A 23,748-nucleotide genomic window follows, 5' to 3' on the forward strand; every position below is an offset into this window, starting at 1 on the left:
CATCATTAACCTCGGTCCGGGCACACGCGTGAACCCCTACTCTCATCTCAGCCTCTCCTGGTGATACATCACACCTGGGATCGTTTGCTCCCTGTGGGCTGTGGGAAATTTGCTACCAGCACGCCCTGGAAGTGGGGCTCATTCCGCTGCAACGGGAGGTCTTCCCAGGACGCGTCACAGCTCAACGCAAGAGCTCCTGGGTTTCGAAGGCTCTTGCAGCAAGCCTTCACAAAGCAGCAGGGAGCGCCGTTCCAGATGGGAAACTTGAGACTGGATGTCCAGAAAAGCAAGACGTCAGAAGCGAAACCTTTTTCCTGCAGGGTGTGGCATACCATCCGCTTGCTCATTGCGACAGAGGTGGCACTAATGAAGGAAGAGGTCAACGTTACGTTCTTCTTTAAAATGCAAGGCCAGGAAAAGTGGCAGCGGTGGGATTTGAACCCACGCCTCCGAAGAGACTGGAGCCTTAATCCAGCGCCTTAGACCGCTCGGCCACGCTACCTCCCTGCTAGTTGCCGAAAGCGGAACTTGACCCGTTGCCCGGCCCGCTTTAGTGCTTTGCCTTTTCTCCTTGGAAAGTCTGGAGACAGGCAGTGGAAGGGCAGGCAAACTGTCAGGTGCGCAGAGGAGGGGAGACCATGAGGCAAGGTGGGAGATGGGGGCAAGAAGTGAGAAAAAAACTAATCGCAAGCTAGGGCAGGATTCGGAAAGTGAAGCCGAAAAGGGGCTTAGCATGCAGCCCAGGGGTTTCTTTGACTGTCCTAAGCCCACAGGGACTTTGCCGTCCTCAGCTCATGAGACTTGAGATGGGTAGCTTGATTTGCTGAGGAAATGCGGGATGACAGATTCAACTCTGGAGTCAAACATAGCCCGGAACTATCGCCTTAAACTGAGTTTTAAGCCTGGTGCCGATAAAAAGAAAGAAATTAGCCTTAGATCGGGCAAGCCGTTTGACGGGGGAAAATGAGACCCCCTAGGCCAGCTAGGTGGTCGCTGGATGCTGTGCAGACATCAGCAGCTGTTCATTTCATGCCCTCACGTCTCCTCGTTAGTATAGTGGTCAGTATCCCCGCCTGTCACGCGGGAGACCGGGTTCCCTGACGGGGAGGTTAAACCTCTTCTGGATTTTTTTTAGTTCTTGACAAATATTCTTGAAGATTAGGCTGAGTCAAGTAGGGAATGGGTGCCAAGAACTGACTCTTTAAGAAAAAAGCACCGGCAACGCTAGTCATCGTGCAATATTTGTGCACAATTGCTTACATTAGGCGGCCGGTCCACTTTATTGAGTCCCCCTCAGCACCATTTAGTGCTCCTGTTGTCTGCGAAGTCCAAATTGTAACCCTGAATCAGTTCCTCTTCTGACCCTTTGTATCATGTTACATGACGAGTAATGATCACCTGTTAGCTTTATCCCTAATTATAACTCTCACTCTTTCCCTGCATCTAACCCTAGCTCTAATCCCATCATTAACCTCGGTCCGGGCACACGCGTGAACCCTTACTCTCATCTCAGCCTCTCCTGGTGATACATCACACCTGGGATCGTTTGCTCCCTGTGGGCTGTGGGAAATTTGCTACCAGCACGCCCTGGAAGTGGGGCTCATTCCGCTGCAACGGGAGGTCTTCCCAGGACGCGTCACAGCTCAACGCAAGAGCTCCTGGGTTTCGAAGGCTCTTGCAGCAAGCCTTCACAAAGCAGCAGGGAGCGCCGTTCCAGATGGGAAACTTGAGACTGGATGTCCAGAAAAGCAAGACGTCAGAAGCGAAACCTTTTTCCTGCAGGGTGTGGCATACCATCCGCTTGCTCATTGCGACAGAGGTGGCACTAATGAAGGAAGAGGTCAACGTTACGTTCTTCTTTAAAATGCAAGGCCAGGAAAAGTGGCAGCGGTGGGATTTGAACCCACGCCTCCGAAGAGACTGGAGCCTTAATCCAGCGCCTTAGACCGCTCGGCCACGCTACCTCCCTGCTAGTCGCCGAAAGCGGAACTTGACCCGTTGCCCGGCCCGCTTTAGTGCTTTGCCTTTTCTCCTTGGAAAGTCTGGAGACAGGCAGTGGAAGGGCAGGCAAACTGTCAGGTGCGCAGAGGAGGGGAGACCATGAGGCAAGGTGGGAGATGGGGGCAAGAAGTGAGAAAAAAACTAATCGCAAGCTAGGGCAGGATTCGGAAAGTGAAGCCGAAAAGGGGCTTAGCATGCAGCCCAGGGGTTTCTTTGACTGTCCTAAGCCCACAGGGACTTTGCCGTCCTCAGCTCATGAGACTTGAGATGGGTAGCTTGATTTGCTGAGGAAATGCGGGATGACAGATTCAACTCTGGAGTCAAACATAGCCCGGAACTATCGCCTTAAACTGAGTTTTAAGCCTGGTGCCGATAAAAAGAAAGAAATTAGCCTTAGATCGGGCAAGCCGTTTGACGGGGGAAAATGAGACCCCCTAGGCCATCTAGGTGGTCGCTGGATGCTGTGCAGACATCAGCAGCTGTTCATTTCGTGCCCTCACGTCTCCTCGTTAGTATAGTGGTCAGTATCCCCGCCTGTCACGCGGGAGACCGGGGTTCAATTCCCCGACGGGGAGGTTAAACCTTTTCTGGATTTTTTTTAGTTCTTGACAAATATTCTTGAAGATTAGGCTGAGTCAAGTAGGGAATGGGTGCCAAGAACTGACTCTTTAAGAAAAAAGCACCGGCAACGCTAGTCATCGTACAATATTTGTGCACAATTGCTTACATTAGGCGGCCGGTCCACTTTATTGAGTCCCCCTCAGCACCATTTAGTGCTCCTGTTGTCTGCGAAGTCCAAATTGTAACCCTGAATCAGTTCCTCTTCTGACCCTTTGTATCATGTTACATGACGAGTAATGATCACCTGTTAGCTTTATCCCTAATTATAACTCTCACTCTTTCCCTGCATCTAACCCTAGCTCTAATCCCATCATTAACCTCGGTCCGGGCACACGCGTGAACCCTTACTCTCATCTCAGCCTCTCCTGGTGATACATCACACCTGGGATCGTTTGCTCCCTGTGGGCTGTGGGAAATTTGCTACCAGCACGCCCTGGAAGTGGGGCTCATTCCGCTGCAACGGGAGGTCTTCCCAGGACGCGTCACAGCTCAACGCAAGAGCTCCTGGGTTTCGAAGGCTCTTGCAGCAAGCCTTCACAAAGCAGCAGGGAGCGCCGTTCCAGATGGGAAACTTGAGACTGGATGTCCAGAAAAGCAAGACGTCAGAAGCGAAACCTTTTTCCTGCAGGGTGTGGCATACCATCCGCTTGCTCATTGCGACAGAGGTGGCACTAATGAAGGAAGAGGTCAACGTTACGTTCTTCTTTAAAATGCAAGGCCAGGAAAAGTGGCAGCGGTGGGATTTGAACCCACGCCTCCGAAGAGACTGGAGCCTTAATCCAGCGCCTTAGACCGCTCGGCCACGCTACCTCCCTGCTAGTCGCCGAAAGCGGAACTTGACCCGTTGCCCGGCCCGCTTTAGTGCTTTGCCTTTTCTCCTTGGAAAGTCTGGAGACAGGCAGTGGAAGGGCAGGCAAACTGTCAGGTGCGCAGAGGAGGGGAGACCATGAGGCAAGGTGGGAGATGGGGGCAAGAAGTGAGAAAAAAACTAATCGCAAGCTAGGGCAGGATTCGGAAAGTGAAGCCGAAAAGGGGCTTAGCATGCAGCCCAGGGGTTTCTTTGACTGTCCTAAGCCCACAGGGACTTTGCCGTCCTCAGCTCATGAGACTTGAGATGGGTAGCTTGATTTGCTGAGGAAATGCGGGATGACAGATTCAACTCTGGAGTCAAACATAGCCCGGAACTATCGCCTTAAACTGAGTTTTAAGCCTGGTGCCGATAAAAAGAAAGAAATTAGCCTTAGATCGGGCAAGCCGTTTGACGGGGGAAAATGAGACCCCCTAGGCCAGCTAGGTGGTCGCTGGATGCTGTGCAGACATCAGCAGCTGTTCATTTCATGCCCTCACGTCTCCTCGTTAGTATAGTGGTCAGTATCCCCGCCTGTCACCCGGGAGACCGGGGTTCTTCTGGATTTTTTTTAGTTCTTGACAAATATTCTTGAAGATTAGGCTGAGTCAAGTAGGGAATGGGTGCCAAGAACTGACTCTTTAAGAAAAAAGCACCGGCAACGCTAGTCATCGTACAATATTTGTGCACAATTGCTTACATTAGGCGGCCGGTCCACTTTATTGAGTCCCCCTCAGCACCATTTAGTGCTCCTGTTGTCTGCGAAGTCCAAATTGTAACCCTGAATCAGTTCCTCTTCTGACCCTTTGTATCATGTTACATGACGAGTAATGATCACCTGTTAGCTTTATCCCTAATTATAACTCTCACTCTTTCCCTGCATCTAACCCTAGCTCTAATCCCATCATTAACCTCGGTCCGGGCACACGCGTGAACCCCTACTCTCATCTCAGCCTCTCCTGGTGATACATCACACCTGGGATCGTTTGCTCCCTGTGGGCTGTGGGAAATTTGCTACCAGCACGCCCTGGAAGTGGGGCTCATTCCGCTGCAACGGGAGGTCTTCCCAGGACGCGTCACAGCTCAACGCAAGAGCTCCTGGGTTTCGAAGGCTCTTGCAGCAAGCCTTCACAAAGCAGCAGGGAGCGCCGTTCCAGATGGGAAACTTGAGACTGGATGTCCAGAAAAGCAAGACGTCAGAAGCAAAACCTTTTTCCTGCAGGGTGTGGCATACCATCCGCTTGCTCATTGCGACAGAGGTGGCACTAATGAAGGAAGAGGTCAACGTTACGTTCTTCTTTAAAATGCAAGGCCAGGAAAAGTGGCAGCGGTGGGATTTGAACCCACGCCTCCGAAGAGACTGGAGCCTTAATCCAGCGCCTTAGACCGCTCGGCCACGCTACCTCCCTGCTAGTTGCCGAAAGCGGAACTTGACCCGTTGCCCGGCCCGCTTTAGTGCTTTGCCTTTTCTCCTTGGAAAGTCTGGAGACAGGCAGTGGAAGGGCAGGCAAACTGTCAGGTGCGCAGAGGAGGGGAGACCATGAGGCAAGGTGGGAGATGGGGGCAAGAAGTGAGAAAAAAACTAATCGCAAGCTAGGGCAGGATTCGGAAAGTGAAGCCGAAAAGGGGCTTAGCATGCAGCCCAGGGGTTTCTTTGACTGTCCTAAGCCCACAGGGACTTTGCCGTCCTCAGCTCATGAGACTTGAGATGGGTAGCTTGATTTGCTGAGGAAATGCGGGATGACAGATTCAACTCTGGAGTCAAACATAGCCCGGAACTATCGCCTTAAACTGAGTTTTAAGCCTGGTGCCGATAAAAAGAAAGAAATTAGCCTTAGATCGGGCAAGCCGTTTGACGGGGGAAAATGAGACCCCCTAGGCCAGCTAGGTGGTCGCTGGATGCTGTGCAGACATCAGCAGCTGTTCATTTCATGCCCTCACGTCTCCTCGTTAGTATAGTGGTCAGTATCCCCGCCTGTCACGCGGGAGACCGGGTTCCCTGACGGGGAGGTTAAACCTCTTCTGGATTTTTTTTAGTTCTTGACAAATATTCTTGAAGATTAGGCTGAGTCAAGTAGGGAATGGGTGCCAAGAACTGACTCTTTAAGAAAAAAGCACCGGCAACGCTAGTCATCGTGCAATATTTGTGCACAATTGCTTACATTAGGCGGCCGGTCCACTTTATTGAGTCCCCCTCAGCACCATTTAGTGCTCCTGTTGTCTGCGAAGTCCAAATTGTAACCCTGAATCAGTTCCTCTTCTGACCCTTTGTATCATGTTACATGACGAGTAATGATCACCTGTTAGCTTTATCCCTAATTATAACTCTCACTCTTTCCCTGCATCTAACCCTAGCTCTAATCCCATCATTAACCTCGGTCCGGGCACACGCGTGAACCCTTACTCTCATCTCAGCCTCTCCTGGTGATACATCACACCTGGGATCGTTTGCTCCCTGTGGGCTGTGGGAAATTTGCTACCAGCACGCCCTGGAAGTGGGGCTCATTCCGCTGCAACGGGAGGTCTTCCCAGGACGCGTCACAGCTCAACGCAAGAGCTCCTGGGTTTCGAAGGCTCTTGCAGCAAGCCTTCACAAAGCAGCAGGGAGCGCCGTTCCAGATGGGAAACTTGAGACTGGATGTCCAGAAAAGCAAGACGTCAGAAGCGAAACCTTTTTCCTGCAGGGTGTGGCATACCATCCGCTTGCTCATTGCGACAGAGGTGGCACTAATGAAGGAAGAGGTCAACGTTACGTTCTTCTTTAAAATGCAAGGCCAGGAAAAGTGGCAGCGGTGGGATTTGAACCCACGCCTCCGAAGAGACTGGAGCCTTAATCCAGCGCCTTAGACCGCTCGGCCACGCTACCTCCCTGCTAGTCGCCGAAAGCGGAACTTGACCCGTTGCCCGGCCCGCTTTAGTGCTTTGCCTTTTCTCCTTGGAAAGTCTGGAGACAGGCAGTGGAAGGGCAGGCAAACTGTCAGGTGCGCAGAGGAGGGGAGACCATGAGGCAAGGTGGGAGATGGGGGCAAGAAGTGAGAAAAAAACTAATCGCAAGCTAGGGCAGGATTCGGAAAGTGAAGCCGAAAAGGGGCTTAGCATGCAGCCCAGGGGTTTCTTTGACTGTCCTAAGCCCACAGGGACTTTGCCGTCCTCAGCTCATGAGACTTGAGATGGGTAGCTTGATTTGCTGAGGAAATGCGGGATGACAGATTCAACTCTGGAGTCAAACATAGCCCGGAACTATCGCCTTAAACTGAGTTTTAAGCCTGGTGCCGATAAAAAGAAAGAAATTAGCCTTAGATCGGGCAAGCCGTTTGACGGGGGAAAATGAGACCCCCTAGGCCATCTAGGTGGTCGCTGGATGCTGTGCAGACATCAGCAGCTGTTCATTTCGTGCCCTCACGTCTCCTCGTTAGTATAGTGGTCAGTATCCCCGCCTGTCACGCGGGAGACCGGGGTTCAATTCCCCGACGGGGAGGTTAAACCTTTTCTGGATTTTTTTTAGTTCTTGACAAATATTCTTGAAGATTAGGCTGAGTCAAGTAGGGAATGGGTGCCAAGAACTGACTCTTTAAGAAAAAAGCACCGGCAACGCTAGTCATCGTACAATATTTGTGCACAATTGCTTACATTAGGCGGCCGGTCCACTTTATTGAGTCCCCCTCAGCACCATTTAGTGCTCCTGTTGTCTGCGAAGTCCAAATTGTAACCCTGAATCAGTTCCTCTTCTGACCCTTTGTATCATGTTACATGACGAGTAATGATCACCTGTTAGCTTTATCCCTAATTATAACTCTCACTCTTTCCCTGCATCTAACCCTAGCTCTAATCCCATCATTAACCTCGGTCCGGGCACACGCGTGAACCCTTACTCTCATCTCAGCCTCTCCTGGTGATACATCACACCTGGGATCGTTTGCTCCCTGTGGGCTGTGGGAAATTTGCTACCAGCACGCCCTGGAAGTGGGGCTCATTCCGCTGCAACGGGAGGTCTTCCCAGGACGCGTCACAGCTCAACGCAAGAGCTCCTGGGTTTCGAAGGCTCTTGCAGCAAGCCTTCACAAAGCAGCAGGGAGCGCCGTTCCAGATGGGAAACTTGAGACTGGATGTCCAGAAAAGCAAGACGTCAGAAGCGAAACCTTTTTCCTGCAGGGTGTGGCATACCATCCGCTTGCTCATTGCGACAGAGGTGGCACTAATGAAGGAAGAGGTCAACGTTACGTTCTTCTTTAAAATGCAAGGCCAGGAAAAGTGGCAGCGGTGGGATTTGAACCCACGCCTCCGAAGAGACTGGAGCCTTAATCCAGCGCCTTAGACCGCTCGGCCACGCTACCTCCCTGCTAGTCGCCGAAAGCGGAACTTGACCCGTTGCCCGGCCCGCTTTAGTGCTTTGCCTTTTCTCCTTGGAAAGTCTGGAGACAGGCAGTGGAAGGGCAGGCAAACTGTCAGGTGCGCAGAGGAGGGGAGACCATGAGGCAAGGTGGGAGATGGGGGCAAGAAGTGAGAAAAAAACTAATCGCAAGCTAGGGCAGGATTCGGAAAGTGAAGCCGAAAAGGGGCTTAGCATGCAGCCCAGGGGTTTCTTTGACTGTCCTAAGCCCACAGGGACTTTGCCGTCCTCAGCTCATGAGACTTGAGATGGGTAGCTTGATTTGCTGAGGAAATGCGGGATGACAGATTCAACTCTGGAGTCAAACATAGCCCGGAACTATCGCCTTAAACTGAGTTTTAAGCCTGGTGCCGATAAAAAGAAAGAAATTAGCCTTAGATCGGGCAAGCCGTTTGACGGGGGAAAATGAGACCCCCTAGGCCATCTAGGTGGTCGCTGGATGCTGTGCAGACATCAGCAGCTGTTCATTTCGTGCCCTCACGTCTCCTCGTTAGTATAGTGGTCAGTATCCCCGCCTGTCACGCGGGAGACCGGGGTTCAATTCCCCGACGGGGAGGTTAAACCTTTTCTGGATTTTTTTTAGTTCTTGACAAATATTCTTGAAGATTAGGCTGAGTCAAGTAGGGAATGGGTGCCAAGAACTGACTCTTTAAGAAAAAAGCACCGGCAACGCTAGTCATCGTACAATATTTGTGCACAATTGCTTACATTAGGCGGCCGGTCCACTTTATTGAGTCCCCCTCAGCACCATTTAGTGCTCCTGTTGTCTGCGAAGTCCAAATTGTAACCCTGAATCAGTTCCTCTTCTGACCCTTTGTATCATGTTACATGACGAGTAATGATCACCTGTTAGCTTTATCCCTAATTATAACTCTCACTCTTTCCCTGCATCTAACCCTAGCTCTAATCCCATCATTAACCTCGGTCCGGGCACACGCGTGAACCCCTACTCTCATCTCAGCCTCTCCTGGTGATACATCACACCTGGGATCGTTTGCTCCCTGTGGGCTGTGGGAAATTTGCTACCAGCACGCCCTGGAAGTGGGGCTCATTCCGCTGCAACGGGAGGTCTTCCCAGGACGCGTCACAGCTCAACGCAAGAGCTCCTGGGTTTCGAAGGCTCTTGCAGCAAGCCTTCACAAAGCAGCAGGGAGCGCCGTTCCAGATGGGAAACTTGAGACTGGATGTCCAGAAAAGCAAGACGTCAGAAACGAAACCTTTTTCCTGCAGGGTGTGGCATACCATCCGCTTGCTCATTGCGACAGAGGTGGCACTAATGAAGGAAGAGGTCAACGTTACGTTCTTCTTTAAAATGCAAGGCCAGGAAAAGTGGCAGCGGTGGGATTTGAACCCACGCCTCCGAAGAGACTGGAGCCTTAATCCAGCGCCTTATACCGCTCGGCCACGCTACCTCCCTACTAGTTGCCGAAAGCGGAACTTGACCCGTTGCCCGGCCCGCTTTAGTGCTTTGCCTTTTCTCCTTGGAAAGTCTGGAGACAGGCAGTGGAAGGGCAGGCAAACTGTCAGGTGCGCAGAGGAGGGGAGACCATGAGGCAAGGTGGGAGATGGGGGCAAGAAGTGAGAAAAAAACTAATCGCAAGCTAGGGCAGGATTTGGAAAGTGAAGCCGAAAAGGGGCTTAGCATGCAGCCCAGGGGTTTCTTTGACTGTCCTAAGCCCACAGGGACTTTGCCGTCCTCAGCTCATGAGACTTGAGATGGGTAGCTTGATTTGCTGAGGAAATGCGGGATGACAGATTCAACTCTGGAGTCAAACATAGCCCGGAACTATCGCCTTAAACTGAGTTTTAAGCCTGGTGCCGATAAAAAGAAAGAAATTAGCCTTAGATCGGGCAAGCCGTTTGACGGGGGAAAATGAGACCCCCCTAGGCCAGCTAGGTGGTCGCTGGATGCTGTGCAGACATCAGCAGCTGTTCATTTCATGCCCTCACGTCTCCTCGTTAGTATAGTGGTCAGTATCCCCGCCTGTCACGCGGGAGACCGGGGTTCAATTCCCCGACGGGGAGGTTAAACCTTTTCTGGATTTTTTTTAGTTCTTGACAAATATTCTTGAAGATTAGGCTGAGTCAAGTAGGGAATGGGTGCCAAGAACTGACTCTTTAAGAAAAAAGCACCGGCAACGCTAGTCATCGTACAATATTTGTGCACAATTGCTTACATTAGGCGGCCGGTCCACTTTATTGAGTCCCCCTCAGCACCATTTAGTGCTCCTGTTGTCTGCGAAGTCCAAATTGTAACCCTGAATCAGTTCCTCTTCTGACCCTTTGTATCATGTTACATGACGAGTAATGATCACCTGTTAGCTTTATCCCTAATTATAACTCTCACTCTTTCCCTGCATCTAACCCTAGCTCTAATCCCATCATTAACCTCGGTCCGGGCACACGCGTGAACCCCTACTCTCATCTCAGCCTCTCCTGGTGATACATCACACCTGGGATCGTTTGCTCCCTGTGGGCTGTGGGAAATTTGCTACCAGCACGCCCTGGAAGTGGGGCTCATTCCGCTGCAACGGGAGGTCTTCCCAGGACGCGTCACAGCTCAACGCAAGAGCTCCTGGGTTTCGAAGGCTCTTGCAGCAAGCCTTCACAAAGCAGCAGGGAGCGCCGTTCCAGATGGGAAACTTGAGACTGGATGTCCAGAAAAGCAAGACGTCAGAAGCGAAACCTTTTTCCTGCAGGGTGTGGCATACCATCCGCTTGCTCATTGCGACAGAGGTGGCACTAATGAAGGAAGAGGTCAACGTTACGTTCTTCTTTAAAATGCAAGGCCAGGAAAAGTGGCAGCGGTGGGATTTGAACCCACGCCTCCGAAGAGACTGGAGCCTTAATCCAGCGCCTTAGACCGCTCGGCCACGCTACCTCCCTGCTAGTCACCGAAAGCGGAACTTGACCCGTTGCCCGGCCCGCTTTAGTGCTTTGCCTTTTCTCCTTGGAAAGTCTGGAGACAGGCAGTGGAAGGGCAGGCAAACTGTCAGGTGCGCAGAGGAGGGGAGACCATGAGGCAAGGTGGGAGATGGGGGCAAGAAGTGAGAAAAAAACTAATCGCAAGCTAGGGCAGGATTCGGAAAGTGAAGCCGAAAAGGGGCTTAGCATGCAGCCCAGGGGTTTCTTTGACTGTCCTAAGCCCACAGGGACTTTGCCGTCCTCAGCTCATGAGACTTGAGATGGGTAGCTTGATTTGCTGAGGAAATGCGGGATGACAGATTCAACTCTGGAGTCAAACATAGCCCGGAACTATCGCCTTAAACTGAGTTTTAAGCCTGGTGCCGATAAAAAGAAAGAAATTAGCCTTAGATCGGGCAAGCCGTTTGACGGGGGAAAATGAGACCCCCTAGGCCAGCTAGGTGGTCGCTGGATGCTGTGCAGACATCAGCAGCTGTTCATTTCATGCCCTCACGTCTCCTCGTTAGTATAGTGGTCAGTATCCCCGCCTGTCACGCGGGAGACCGGGGTTCAATTCCCCGACGGGGAGGTTAAACCTCTTCTGGATTTTTTTTAGTTCTTGACAAATATTCTTGAAGATTAGGCTGAGTCAAGTAGGGAATGGGTGCCAAGAACTGACTCTTTAAGAAAAAAGCACCGGCAACGCTAGTCATCGTACAATATTTGTGCACAATTGCTTACATTAGGCGGCCGGTCCACTTTATTGAGTCCCCCTCAGCACCATTTAGTGCTCCTGTTGTCTGCGAAGTCCAAATTGTAACCCTGAATCAGTTCCTCTTCTGACCCTTTGTATCATGTTACATGACGAGTAATGATCACCTGTTAGCTTTATCCCTAATTATAACTCTCACTCTTTCCCTGCATCTAACCCTAGCTCTAATCCCATCATTAACCTCGGTCCGGGCACACGCGTGAACCCCTACTCTCATCTCAGCCTCTCCTGGTGATACATCACACCTGGGATCGTTTGCTCCCTGTGGGCTGTGGGAAATTTGCTACCAGCACGCCCTGGAAGTGGGGCTCATTCCGCTGCAACGGGAGGTCTTCCCAGGACGCGTCACAGCTCAACGCAAGAGCTCCTGGGTTTCGAAGGCTCTTGCAGCAAGCCTTCACAAAGCAGCAGGGAGCGCCGTTCCAGATGGGAAACTTGAGACTGGATGTCCAGAAAAGCAAGACGTCAGAAGCGAAACCTTTTTCCTGCAGGGTGTGGCATACCATCCGCTTGCTCATTGCGACAGAGGTGGCACTAATGAAGGAAGAGGTCAACGTTACGTTCTTCTTTAAAATGCAAGGCCAGGAAAAGTGGCAGCGGTGGGATTTGAACCCACGCCTCCGAAGAGACTGGAGCCTTAATCCAGCGCCTTAGACCGCTCGGCCACGCTACCTCCCTGCTAGTCGCCGAAAGCGGAACTTGACCCGTTGCCCGGCCCGCTTTAGTGCTTTGCCTTTTCTCCTTGGAAAGTCTGGAGACAGGCAGTGGAAGGGCAGGCAAACTGTCAGGTGCGCAGAGGAGGGGAGACCATGAGGCAAGGTGGGAGATGGGGGCAAGAAGTGAGAAAAAAACTAATCGCAAGCTAGGGCAGGATTCGGAAAGTGAAGCCGAAAAGGGGCTTAGCATGCAGCCCAGGGGTTTCTTTGACTGTCCTAAGCCCACAGGGACTTTGCCGTCCTCAGCTCATGAGACTTGAGATGGGTAGCTTGATTTGCTGAGGAAATGCGGGATGACAGATTCAACTCTGGAGTCAAACATAGCCCGGAACTATCGCCTTAAACTGAGTTTTAAGCCTGGTGCCGATAAAAAGAAAGAAATTAGCCTTAGATCGGGCAAGCCGTTTGACGGGGGAAAATGAGACCCCCTAGGCCAGCTAGGTGGTCGCTGGATGCTGTGCAGACATCAGCAGCTGTTCATTTCATGCCCTCACGTCTCCTCGTTAGTATAGTGGTCAGTATCCCCGCCTGTCACCCGGGAGACCGGGGTTCTTCTGGATTTTTTTTAGTTCTTGACAAATATTCTTGAAGATTAGGCTGAGTCAAGTAGGGAATGGGTGCCAAGAACTGACTCTTTAAGAAAAAAGCACCGGCAACGCTAGTCATCGTACAATATTTGTGCACAATTGCTTACATTAGGCGGCCGGTCCACTTTATTGAGTCCCCCTCAGCACCATTTAGTGCTCCTGTTGTCTGCGAAGTCCAAATTGTAACCCTGAATCAGTTCCTCTTCTGACCCTTTGTATCATGTTACATGACGAGTAATGATCACCTGTTAGCTTTATCCCTAATTATAACTCTCACTCTTTCCCTGCATCTAACCCTAGCTCTAATCCCATCATTAACCTCGGTCCGGGCACACGCGTGAACCCCTACTCTCATCTCAGCCTCTCCTGGTGATACATCACACCTGGGATCGTTTGCTCCCTGTGGGCTGTGGGAAATTTGCTACCAGCACGCCCTGGAAGTGGGGCTCATTCCGCTGCAACGGGAGGTCTTCCCAGGACGCGTCACAGCTCAACGCAAGAGCTCCTGGGTTTCGAAGGCTCTTGCAGCAAGCCTTCACAAAGCAGCAGGGAGCGCCGTTCCAGATGGGAAACTTGAGACTGGATGTCCAGAAAAGCAAGACGTCAGAAGCGAAACCTTTTTCCTGCAGGGTGTGGCATACCATCCGCTTGCTCATTGCGACAGAGGTGGCACTAATGAAGGAAGAGGTCAACGTTACGTTCTTCTTTAAAATGCAAGGCCAGGAAAAGTGGCAGCGGTGGGATTTGAACCCACGCCTCCGAAGAGACTGGAGCCTTAATCCAGCGCCTTAGACCGCTCGGCCACGCTACCTCCCTGCTAGTCGCCGAAAGCGGAACTTGACCCGTTGCCCGGCCCGCTTTAGTGCTTTGCCTTTTCTCCTTGGAAAGTCTGGAGACAGGCAGTGGAAGGGCAGGCAAACTGTCAGGTGCGCAGAGGAGGGGAGACCATGAGGCAAGGTGGGAGATGGGGGCAAGAAGTGAGAAAAAAACTAATCGCAAGCTAGGGCAGGATTCGGAAAGTGAAGCCGAAAAGGGGCTTAGCATGCAGCCCAGGGGTTTCTTTGACTGTCCTAAGCCCACAGGGACTTTGCCGTCCTCAGCTCATGAGACTTGAGATGGGTAGCTTGATTTGCTGAGGAAATGCGGGATGACAGATTCAACTCTGGAGTCAAACATAGCCCGGAACTATCGCCTTAAACTGAGTTTTAAGCCTGGTGCCGATAAAAAGAAAGAAATTAGCCTTAGATCGGGCAAGCCGTTTGACGGGGGAAAATGAGACCCCCTAGGCCAGCTAGGTGGTCGCTGGATGCTGTGCAGACATCAGCAGCTGTTCATTTCATGCCCTCACGTCTCCTCGTTAGTATAGTGGTCAGTATCCCCGCCTGTCACGCGGGAGACCGGGGTTCAATTCCCCGACGGGGAGGTTAAACCTCTTCTGGATTTTTTTTAGTTCTTGACAAATATTCTTGAAGATTAGGCTGAGTCAAGTAGGGAATGGGTGCCAAGAACTGACTCTTTAAGAAAAAAGCACCGGCAACGCTAGTCATCGTACAATATTTGTGCACAATTGCTTACATTAGGCGGCCGGTCCACTTTATTGAGTCCCCCTCAGCACCATTTAGTGCTCCTGTTGTCTGCGAAGTCCAAATTGTAACCCTGAATCAGTTCCTCTTCTGACCCTTTGTATCATGTTACATGACGAGTAATGATCACCTGTTAGCTTTATCCCTAATTATAACTCTCACTCTTTCCCTGCATCTAACCCTAGCTCTAATCCCATCATTAACCTCGGTCCGGGCACACGCGTGAACCCCTACTCTCATCTCAGCCTCTCCTGGTGATACATCACACCTGGGATCGTTTGCTCCCTGTGGGCTGTGGGAAATTTGCTACCAGCACGCCCTGGAAGTGGGGCTCATTCCGCTGCAACGGGAGGTCTTCCCAGGACGCGTCACAGCTCAACGCAAGAGCTCCTGGGTTTCGAAGGCTCTTGCAGCAAGCCTTCACAAAGCAGCAGGGAGCGCCGTTCCAGATGGGAAACTTGAGACTGGATGTCCAGAAAAGCAAGACGTCAGAAGCGAAACCTTTTTCCTGCAGGGTGTGGCATACCATCCGCTTGCTCATTGCGACAGAGGTGGCACTAATGAAGGAAGAGGTCAACGTTACGTTCTTCTTTAAAATGCAAGGCCAGGAAAAGTGGCAGCGGTGGGATTTGAACCCACGCCTCCGAAGAGACTGGAGCCTTAATCCAGCGCCTTAGACCGCTCGGCCACGCTACCTCCCTGCTAGTCGCCGAAAGCGGAACTTGACCCGTTGCCCGGCCCGCTTTAGTGCTTTGCCTTTTCTCCTTGGAAAGTCTGGAGACAGGCAGTGGAAGGGCAGGCAAACTGTCAGGTGCGCAGAGGAGGGGAGACCATGAGGCAAGGTGGGAGATGGGGGCAAGAAGTGAGAAAAAAACTAATCGCAAGCTAGGGCAGGATTCGGAAAGTGAAGCCGAAAAGGGGCTTAGCATGCAGCCCAGGGGTTTCTTTGACTGTCCTAAGCCCACAGGGACTTTGCCGTCCTCAGCTCATGAGACTTGAGATGGGTAGCTTGATTTGCTGAGGAAATGCGGGATGACAGATTCAACTCTGGAGTCAAACATAGCCCGGAACTATCGCCTTAAACTGAGTTTTAAGCCTGGTGCCGATAAAAAGAAAGAAATTAGCCTTAGATCGGGCAAGCCGTTTGACGGGGGAAAATGAGACCCCCTAGGCCAGCTAGGTGGTCGCTGGATGCTGTGCAGACATCAGCAGCTGTTCATTTCATGCCCTCACGTCTCCTCGTTAGTATAGTGGTCAGTATCCCCGCCTGTCACCCGGGAGACCGGGGTTCTTCTGGATTTTTTTTAGTTCTTGACAAATATTCTTGAAGATTAGGCTGAGTCAAGTAGGGAATGGGTGCCAAGAACTGACTCTTTAAGAAAAAAGCACCGGCAACGCTAGTCATCGTACAATATTTGTGCACAATTGCTTACATTAGGCGGCCGGTCCACTTTATTGAGTCCCCCTCAGCACCATTTAGTGCTCCTGTTGTCTGCGAAGTCCAAATTGTAACCCTGAATCAGTTCCTCTTCTGACCCTTTGTATCATGTTACATGACGAGTAATGATCACCTGTTAGCTTTATCCCTAATTATAACTCTCACTCTTTCCCTGCATCTAACCCTAGCTCTAATCCCATCATTAACCTCGGTCCGGGCACACGCGTGAACCCCTACTCTCATCTCAGCCTCTCCTGGTGATACATCACACCTGGGATCGTTTGCTCCCTGTGGGCTGTGGGAAATTTGCTACCAGCACGCCCTGGAAGTGGGGCTCATTCCGCTGCAACGGGAGGTCTTCCCAGGACGCGTCACAGCTCAACGCAAGAGCTCCTGGGTTTCGAAGGCTCTTGCAGCAAGCCTTCACAAAGCAGCAGGGAGCGCCGTTCCAGATGGGAAACTTGAGACTGGATGTCCAGAAAAGCAAGACGTCAGAAGCGAAACCTTTTTCCTGCAGGGTGTGGCATACCATCCGCTTGCTCATTGCGACAGAGGTGGCACTAATGAAGGAAGAGGTCAACGTTACGTTCTTCTTTAAAATGCAAGGCCAGGAAAAGTGGCAGCGGTGGGATTTGAACCCACGCCTCCGAAGAGACTGGAGCCTTAATCCAGCGCCTTAGACCGCTCGGCCACGCTACCTCCCTGCTAGTTGCCGAAAGCGGAACTTGACCCGTTGCCCGGCCCGCTTTAGTGCTTTGCCTTTTCTCCTTGGAAAGTCTGGAGACAGGCAGTGGAAGGGCAGGCAAACTGTCAGGTGCGCAGAGGAGGGGAGACCATGAGGCAAGGTGGGAGATGGGGGCAAGAAGTGAGAAAAAAACTAATCGCAAGCTAGGGCAGGATTCGGAAAGTGAAGCCGAAAAGGGGCTTAGCATGCAGCCCAGGGGTTTCTTTGACTGTCCTAAGCCCACAGGGACTTTGCCGTCCTCAGCTCATGAGACTTGAGATGGGTAGCTTGATTTGCTGAGGAAATGCGGGATGACAGATTCAACTCTGGAGTCAAACATAGCCCGGAACTATCGCCTTAAACTGAGTTTTAAGCCTGGTGCCGATAAAAAGAAAGAAATTAGCCTTAGATCGGGCAAGCCGTTTGACGGGGGAAAATGAGACCCCCTAGGCCAGCTAGGTGGTCGCTGGATGCTGTGCAGACATCAGCAGCTGTTCATTTCATGCCCTCACGTCTCCTCGTTAGTATAGTGGTCAGTATCCCCGCCTGTCACGCGGGAGACCGGGTTCCCTGACGGGGAGGTTAAACCTCTTCTGGATTTTTTTTAGTTCTTGACAAATATTCTTGAAGATTAGGCTGAGTCAAGTAGGGAATGGGTGCCAAGAACTGACTCTTTAAGAAAAAAGCACCGGCAACGCTAGTCATCGTGCAATATTTGTGCACAATTGCTTACATTAGGCGGCCGGTCCACTTTATTGAGTCCCCCTCAGCACCATTTAGTGCTCCTGTTGTCTGCGAAGTCCAAATTGTAACCCTGAATCAGTTCCTCTTCTGACCCTTTGTATCATGTTACATGACGAGTAATGATCACCTGTTAGCTTTATCCCTAATTATAACTCTCACTCTTTCCCTGCATCTAACCCTAGCTCTAATCCCATCATTAACCTCGGTCCGGGCACACGCGTGAACCCCTACTCTCATCTCAGCCTCTCCTGGTGATACATCACACCTGGGATCGTTTGCTCCCTGTGGGCTGTGGGAAATTTGCTACCAGCACGCCCTGGAAGTGGGGCTCATTCCGCTGCAACGGGAGGTCTTCCCAGGACGCGTCACAGCTCAACGCAAGAGCTCCTGGGTTTCGAAGGCTCTTGCAGCAAGCCTTCACAAAGCAGCAGGGAGCGCCGTTCCAGATGGGAAACTTGAGACTGGATGTCCAGAAAAGCAAGACGTCAGAAGCGAAACCTTTTTCCTGCAGGGTGTGGCATACCATCCGCTTGCTCATTGCGACAGAGGTGGCACTAATGAAGGAAGAGGTCAACGTTACGTTCTTCTTTAAAATGCAAGGCCAGGAAAAGTGGCAGCGGTGGGATTTGAACCCACGCCTCCGAAGAGACTGGAGCCTTAATCCAGCGCCTTAGACCGCTCGGCCACGCTACCTCCCTGCTAGTCGCCGAAAGCGGAACTTGACCCGTTGCCCGGCCCGCTTTAGTGCTTTGCCTTTTCTCCTTGGAAAGTCTGGAGACAGGCAGTGGAAGGGCAGGCAAACTGTCAGGTGCGCAGAGGAGGGGAGACCATGAGGCAAGGTGGGAGATGGGGGCAAGAAGTGAGAAAAAAACTAATCGCAAGCTAGGGCAGGATTCGGAAAGTGAAGCCGAAAAGGGGCTTAGCATGCAGCCCAGGGGTTTCTTTGACTGTCCTAAGCCCACAGGGACTTTGCCGTCCTCAGCTCATGAGACTTGAGATGGGTAGCTTGATTTGCTGAGGAAATGCGGGATGACAGATTCAACTCTGGAGTCAAACATAGCCCGGAACTATCGCCTTAAACTGAGTTTTAAGCCTGGTGCCGATAAAAAGAAAGAAATTAGCCTTAGATCGGGCAAGCCGTTTGACGGGGGAAAATGAGACCCCCTAGGCCATCTAGGTGGTCGCTGGATGCTGTGCAGACATCAGCAGCTGTTCATTTCGTGCCCTCACGTCTCCTCGTTAGTATAGTGGTCAGTATCCCCGCCTGTCACGCGGGAGACCGGGGTTCAATTCCCCGACGGGGAGGTTAAACCTTTTCTGGATTTTTTTTAGTTCTTGACAAATATTCTTGAAGATTAGGCTGAGTCAAGTAGGGAATGGGTGCCAAGAACTGACTCTTTAAGAAAAAAGCACCGGCAACGCTAGTCATCGTACAATATTTGTGCACAATTGCTTACATTAGGCGGCCGGTCCACTTTATTGAGTCCCCCTCAGCACCATTTAGTGCTCCTGTTGTCTGCGAAGTCCAAATTGTAACCCTGAATCAGTTCCTCTTCTGACCCTTTGTATCATGTTACATGACGAGTAATGATCACCTGTTAGCTTTATCCCTAATTATAACTCTCACTCTTTCCCTGCATCTAACCCTAGCTCTAATCCCATCATTAACCTCGGTCCGGGCACACGCGTGAACCCTTACTCTCATCTCAGCCTCTCCTGGTGATACATCACACCTGGGATCGTTTGCTCCCTGTGGGCTGTGGGAAATTTGCTACCAGCACGCCCTGGAAGTGGGGCTCATTCCGCTGCAACGGGAGGTCTTCCCAGGACGCGTCACAGCTCAACGCAAGAGCTCCTGGGTTTCGAAGGCTCTTGCAGCAAGCCTTCACAAAGCAGCAGGGAGCGCCGTTCCAGATGGGAAACTTGAGACTGGATGTCCAGAAAAGCAAGACGTCAGAAGCGAAACCTTTTTCCTGCAGGGTGTGGCATACCATCCGCTTGCTCATTGCGACAGAGGTGGCACTAATGAAGGAAGAGGTCAACGTTACGTTCTTCTTTAAAATGCAAGGCCAGGAAAAGTGGCAGCGGTGGGATTTGAACCCACGCCTCCGAAGAGACTGGAGCCTTAATCCAGCGCCTTAGACCGCTCGGCCACGCTACCTCCCTGCTAGTCGCCGAAAGCGGAACTTGACCCGTTGCCCGGCCCGCTTTAGTGCTTTGCCTTTTCTCCTTGGAAAGTCTGGAGACAGGCAGTGGAAGGGCAGGCAAACTGTCAGGTGCGCAGAGGAGGGGAGACCATGAGGCAAGGTGGGAGATGGGGGCAAGAAGTGAGAAAAAAACTAATCGCAAGCTAGGGCAGGATTCGGAAAGTGAAGCCGAAAAGGGGCTTAGCATGCAGCCCAGGGGTTTCTTTGACTGTCCTAAGCCCACAGGGACTTTGCCGTCCTCAGCTCATGAGACTTGAGATGGGTAGCTTGATTTGCTGAGGAAATGCGGGATGACAGATTCAACTCTGGAGTCAAACATAGCCCGGAACTATCGCCTTAAACTGAGTTTTAAGCCTGGTGCCGATAAAAAGAAAGAAATTAGCCTTAGATCGGGCAAGCCGTTTGACGGGGGAAAATGAGACCCCCTAGGCCATCTAGGTGGTCGCTGGATGCTGTGCAGACATCAGCAGCTGTTCATTTCGTGCCCTCACGTCTCCTCGTTAGTATAGTGGTCAGTATCCCCGCCTGTCACGCGGGAGACCGGGGTTCAATTCCCCGACGGGGAGGTTAAACCTTTTCTGGATTTTTTTTAGTTCTTGACAAATATTCTTGAAGATTAGGCTGAGTCAAGTAGGGAATGGGTGCCAAGAACTGACTCTTTAAGAAAAAAGCACCGGCAACGCTAGTCATCGTACAATATTTGTGCACAATTGCTTACATTAGGCGGCCGGTCCACTTTATTGAGTCCCCCTCAGCACCATTTAGTGCTCCTGTTGTCTGCGAAGTCCAAATTGTAACCCTGAATCAGTTCCTCTTCTGACCCTTTGTATCATGTTACATGACGAGTAATGATCACCTGTTAGCTTTATCCCTAATTATAACTCTCACTCTTTCCCTGCATCTAACCCTAGCTCTAATCCCATCATTAACCTCGGTCCGGGCACACGCGTGAACCCCTACTCTCATCTCAGCCTCTCCTGGTGATACATCACACCTGGGATCGTTTGCTCCCTGTGGGCTGTGGGAAATTTGCTACCAGCACGCCCTGGAAGTGGGGCTCATTCCGCTGCAACGGGAGGTCTTCCCAGGACGCGTCACAGCTCAACGCAAGAGCTCCTGGGTTTCGAAGGCTCTTGCAGCAAGCCTTCACAAAGCAGCAGGGAGCGCCGTTCCAGATGGGAAACTTGAGACTGGATGTCCAGAAAAGCAAGACGTCAGAAACGAAACCTTTTTCCTGCAGGGTGTGGCATACCATCCGCTTGCTCATTGCGACAGAGGTGGCACTAATGAAGGAAGAGGTCAACGTTACGTTCTTCTTTAAAATGCAAGGCCAGGAAAAGTGGCAGCGGTGGGATTTGAACCCACGCCTCCGAAGAGACTGGAGCCTTAATCCAGCGCCTTATACCGCTCGGCCACGCTACCTCCCTACTAGTTGCCGAAAGCGGAACTTGACCCGTTGCCCGGCCCGCTTTAGTGCTTTGCCTTTTCTCCTTGGAAAGTCTGGAGACAGGCAGTGGAAGGGCAGGCAAACTGTCAGGTGCGCAGAGGAGGGGAGACCATGAGGCAAGGTGGGAGATGGGGGCAAGAAGTGAGAAAAAAACTAATCGCAAGCTAGGGCAGGATTTGGAAAGTGAAGCCGAAAAGGGGCTTAGCATGCAGCCCAGGGGTTTCTTTGACTGTCCTAAGCCCACAGGGACTTTGCCGTCCTCAGCTCATGAGACTTGAGATGGGTAGCTTGATTTGCTGAGGAAATGCGGGATGACAGATTCAACTCTGGAGTCAAACATAGCCCGGAACTATCGCCTTAAACTGAGTTTTAAGCCTGGTGCCGATAAAAAGAAAGAAATTAGCCTTAGATCGGGCAAGCCGTTTGACGGGGGAAAATGAGACCCCCCTAGGCCAGCTAGGTGGTCGCTGGATGCTGTGCAGACATCAGCAGCTGTTCATTTCATGCCCTCACGTCTCCTCGTTAGTATAGTGGTCAGTATCCCCGCCTGTCACGCGGGAGACCGGGGTTCAATTCCCCGACGGGGAGGTTAAACCTTTTCTGGATTTTTTTTAGTTCTTGACAAATATTCTTGAAGATTAGGCTGAGTCAAGTAGGGAATGGGTGCCAAGAACTGACTCTTTAAGAAAAAAGCACCGGCAACGCTAGTCATCGTACAATATTTGTGCACAATTGCTTACATTAGGCGGCCGGTCCACTTTATTGAGTCCCCCTCAGCACCATTTAGTGCTCCTGTTGTCTGCGAAGTCCAAATTGTAACCCTGAATCAGTTCCTCTTCTGACCCTTTGTATCATGTTACATGACGAGTAATGATCACCTGTTAGCTTTATCCCTAATTATAACTCTCACTCTTTCCCTGCATCTAACCCTAGCTCTAATCCCATCATTAACCTCGGTCCGGGCACACGCGTGAACCCCTACTCTCATCTCAGCCTCTCCTGGTGATACATCACACCTGGGATCGTTTGCTCCCTGTGGGCTGTGGGAAATTTGCTACCAGCACGCCCTGGAAGTGGGGCTCATTCCGCTGCAACGGGAGGTCTTCCCAGGACGCGTCACAGCTCAACGCAAGAGCTCCTGGGTTTCGAAGGCTCTTGCAGCAAGCCTTCACAAAGCAGCAGGGAGCGCCGTTCCAGATGGGAAACTTGAGACTGGATGTCCAGAAAAGCAAGACGTCAGAAGCGAAACCTTTTTCCTGCAGGGTGTGGCATACCATCCGCTTGCTCATTGCGACAGAGGTGGCACTAATGAAGGAAGAGGTCAACGTTACGTTCTTCTTTAAAATGCAAGGCCAGGAAAAGTGGCAGCGGTGGGATTTGAACCCACGCCTCCGAAGAGACTGGAGCCTTAATCCAGCGCCTTAGACCGCTCGGCCACGCTACCTCCCTGCTAGTCGCCGAAAGCGGAACTTGACCCGTTGCCCGGCCCGCTTTAGTGCTTTGCCTTTTCTCCTTGGAAAGTCTGGAGACAGGCAGTGGAAGGGCAGGCAAACTGTCAGGTGCGCAGAGGAGGGGAGACCATGAGGCAAGGTGGGAGATGGGGGCAAGAAGTGAGAAAAAAACTAATCGCAAGCTAGGGCAGGATTCGGAAAGTGAAGCCGAAAAGGGGCTTAGCATGCAGCCCAGGGGTTTCTTTGACTGTCCTAAGCCCACAGGGACTTTGCCGTCCTCAGCTCATGAGACTTGAGATGGGTAGCTTGATTTGCTGAGGAAATGCGGGATGACAGATTCAACTCTGGAGTCAAACATAGCCCGGAACTATCGCCTTAAACTGAGTTTTAAGCCTGGTGCCGATAAAAAGAAAGAAATTAGCCTTAGATCGGGCAAGCCGTTTGACGGGGGAAAATGAGACCCCCTAGGCCAGCTAGGTGGTCGCTGGATGCTGTGCAGACATCAGCAGCTGTTCATTTCATGCCCTCCCGTCTCCTCGTTAGTATAGTGGTCAGTATCCCCGCCTGTCACGCGGGAGACCGGGGTTCAATTCCCCGACGGGGAGGTTAAACCTCTTCTGGATTTTTTTTAGTTCTTGACAAATATTCTTGAAGATTAGGCTGAGTCAAGTAGGGAATGGGTGCCAAGAACTGACTCTTTAAGAAAAAAGCACCGGCAACGCTAGTCATCGTACAATATTTGTGCACAATTGCTTACATTAGGCGGCCGGTCCACTTTATTGAGTCCCCCTCAGCACCATTTAGTGCTCCTGTTGTCTGCGAAGTCCAAATTGTAACCCTGAATCAGTTCCTCTTCTGACCCTTTGTATCATGTTACATGACGAGTAATGATCACCTGTTAGCTTTATCCCTAATTATAACTCTCACTCTTTCCCTGCATCTAACCCTAGCTCTAATCCCATCATTAACCTCGGTCCGGGCACACGCGTGAACCCCTACTCTCATCTCAGCCTCTCCTGGTGATACATCACACCTGGGATCGTTTGCTCCCTGTGGGCTGTGGGAAATTTGCTACCAGCACGCCCTGGAAGTGGGGCTCATTCCGCTGCAACGGGAGGTCTTCCCAGGACGCGTCACAGCTCAACGCAAGAGCTCCTGGGTTTCGAAGGCTCTTGCAGCAAGCCTTCACAAAGCAGCAGGGAGCGCCGTTCCAGATGGGAAACTTGAGACTGGATGTCCAGAAAAGCAAGACGTCAGAAGCGAAACCTTTTTCCTGCAGGGTGTGGCATACCATCCGCTTGCTCATTGCGACAGAG

General features: G+C 51.5%; 10 non-coding genes across 10 annotated transcripts; all 10 read left to right on the forward strand.

Annotated features, from left to right (window-relative positions):
- Positions 1–2,504: 2,504 nt before the first annotated feature.
- TRNAD-GUC (transfer RNA aspartic acid (anticodon GUC)) lies at positions 2,505–2,576 on the forward strand. The gene has a single exon. It is a non-coding gene; the product is annotated as a tRNA-Asp (tRNA).
- A 4,299-nt stretch (positions 2,577–6,875) lies between these two features.
- TRNAD-GUC (transfer RNA aspartic acid (anticodon GUC)) lies at positions 6,876–6,947 on the forward strand. Its single transcript has one exon. It is a non-coding gene; the product is annotated as a tRNA-Asp (tRNA).
- Positions 6,948–8,343: 1,396 nt separating this feature from the next.
- Positions 8,344–8,415, forward strand: TRNAD-GUC (transfer RNA aspartic acid (anticodon GUC)). Its single transcript has one exon. It is a non-coding gene; the product is annotated as a tRNA-Asp (tRNA).
- Positions 8,416–9,812: 1,397 nt separating this feature from the next.
- TRNAD-GUC (transfer RNA aspartic acid (anticodon GUC)) lies at positions 9,813–9,884 on the forward strand. The gene has a single exon. It is a non-coding gene; the product is annotated as a tRNA-Asp (tRNA).
- A 1,396-nt stretch (positions 9,885–11,280) lies between these two features.
- On the forward strand, positions 11,281–11,352 carry TRNAD-GUC (transfer RNA aspartic acid (anticodon GUC)). The gene has a single exon. It is a non-coding gene; the product is annotated as a tRNA-Asp (tRNA).
- A 2,837-nt stretch (positions 11,353–14,189) lies between these two features.
- TRNAD-GUC (transfer RNA aspartic acid (anticodon GUC)) lies at positions 14,190–14,261 on the forward strand. The gene has a single exon. It is a non-coding gene; the product is annotated as a tRNA-Asp (tRNA).
- Positions 14,262–18,560: 4,299 nt separating this feature from the next.
- TRNAD-GUC (transfer RNA aspartic acid (anticodon GUC)) lies at positions 18,561–18,632 on the forward strand. The gene has a single exon. It is a non-coding gene; the product is annotated as a tRNA-Asp (tRNA).
- Positions 18,633–20,028: 1,396 nt separating this feature from the next.
- TRNAD-GUC (transfer RNA aspartic acid (anticodon GUC)) lies at positions 20,029–20,100 on the forward strand. The gene has a single exon. It is a non-coding gene; the product is annotated as a tRNA-Asp (tRNA).
- Positions 20,101–21,497: 1,397 nt separating this feature from the next.
- On the forward strand, positions 21,498–21,569 carry TRNAD-GUC (transfer RNA aspartic acid (anticodon GUC)). The gene has a single exon. It is a non-coding gene; the product is annotated as a tRNA-Asp (tRNA).
- Positions 21,570–22,965: 1,396 nt separating this feature from the next.
- On the forward strand, positions 22,966–23,037 carry TRNAD-GUC (transfer RNA aspartic acid (anticodon GUC)). The gene has a single exon. It is a non-coding gene; the product is annotated as a tRNA-Asp (tRNA).
- The last annotated feature ends 711 nt before the right edge of the window (positions 23,038–23,748 follow it).

Source organism: Ambystoma mexicanum, chromosome 1p (genome assembly GCF_040938575.1).
Source record: "Ambystoma mexicanum isolate Mex_15411 chromosome 1p, UKY_AmexF1_1, whole genome shotgun sequence".
Taxonomy (NCBI): Eukaryota; Metazoa; Chordata; class Amphibia; order Caudata; family Ambystomatidae; genus Ambystoma; species Ambystoma mexicanum.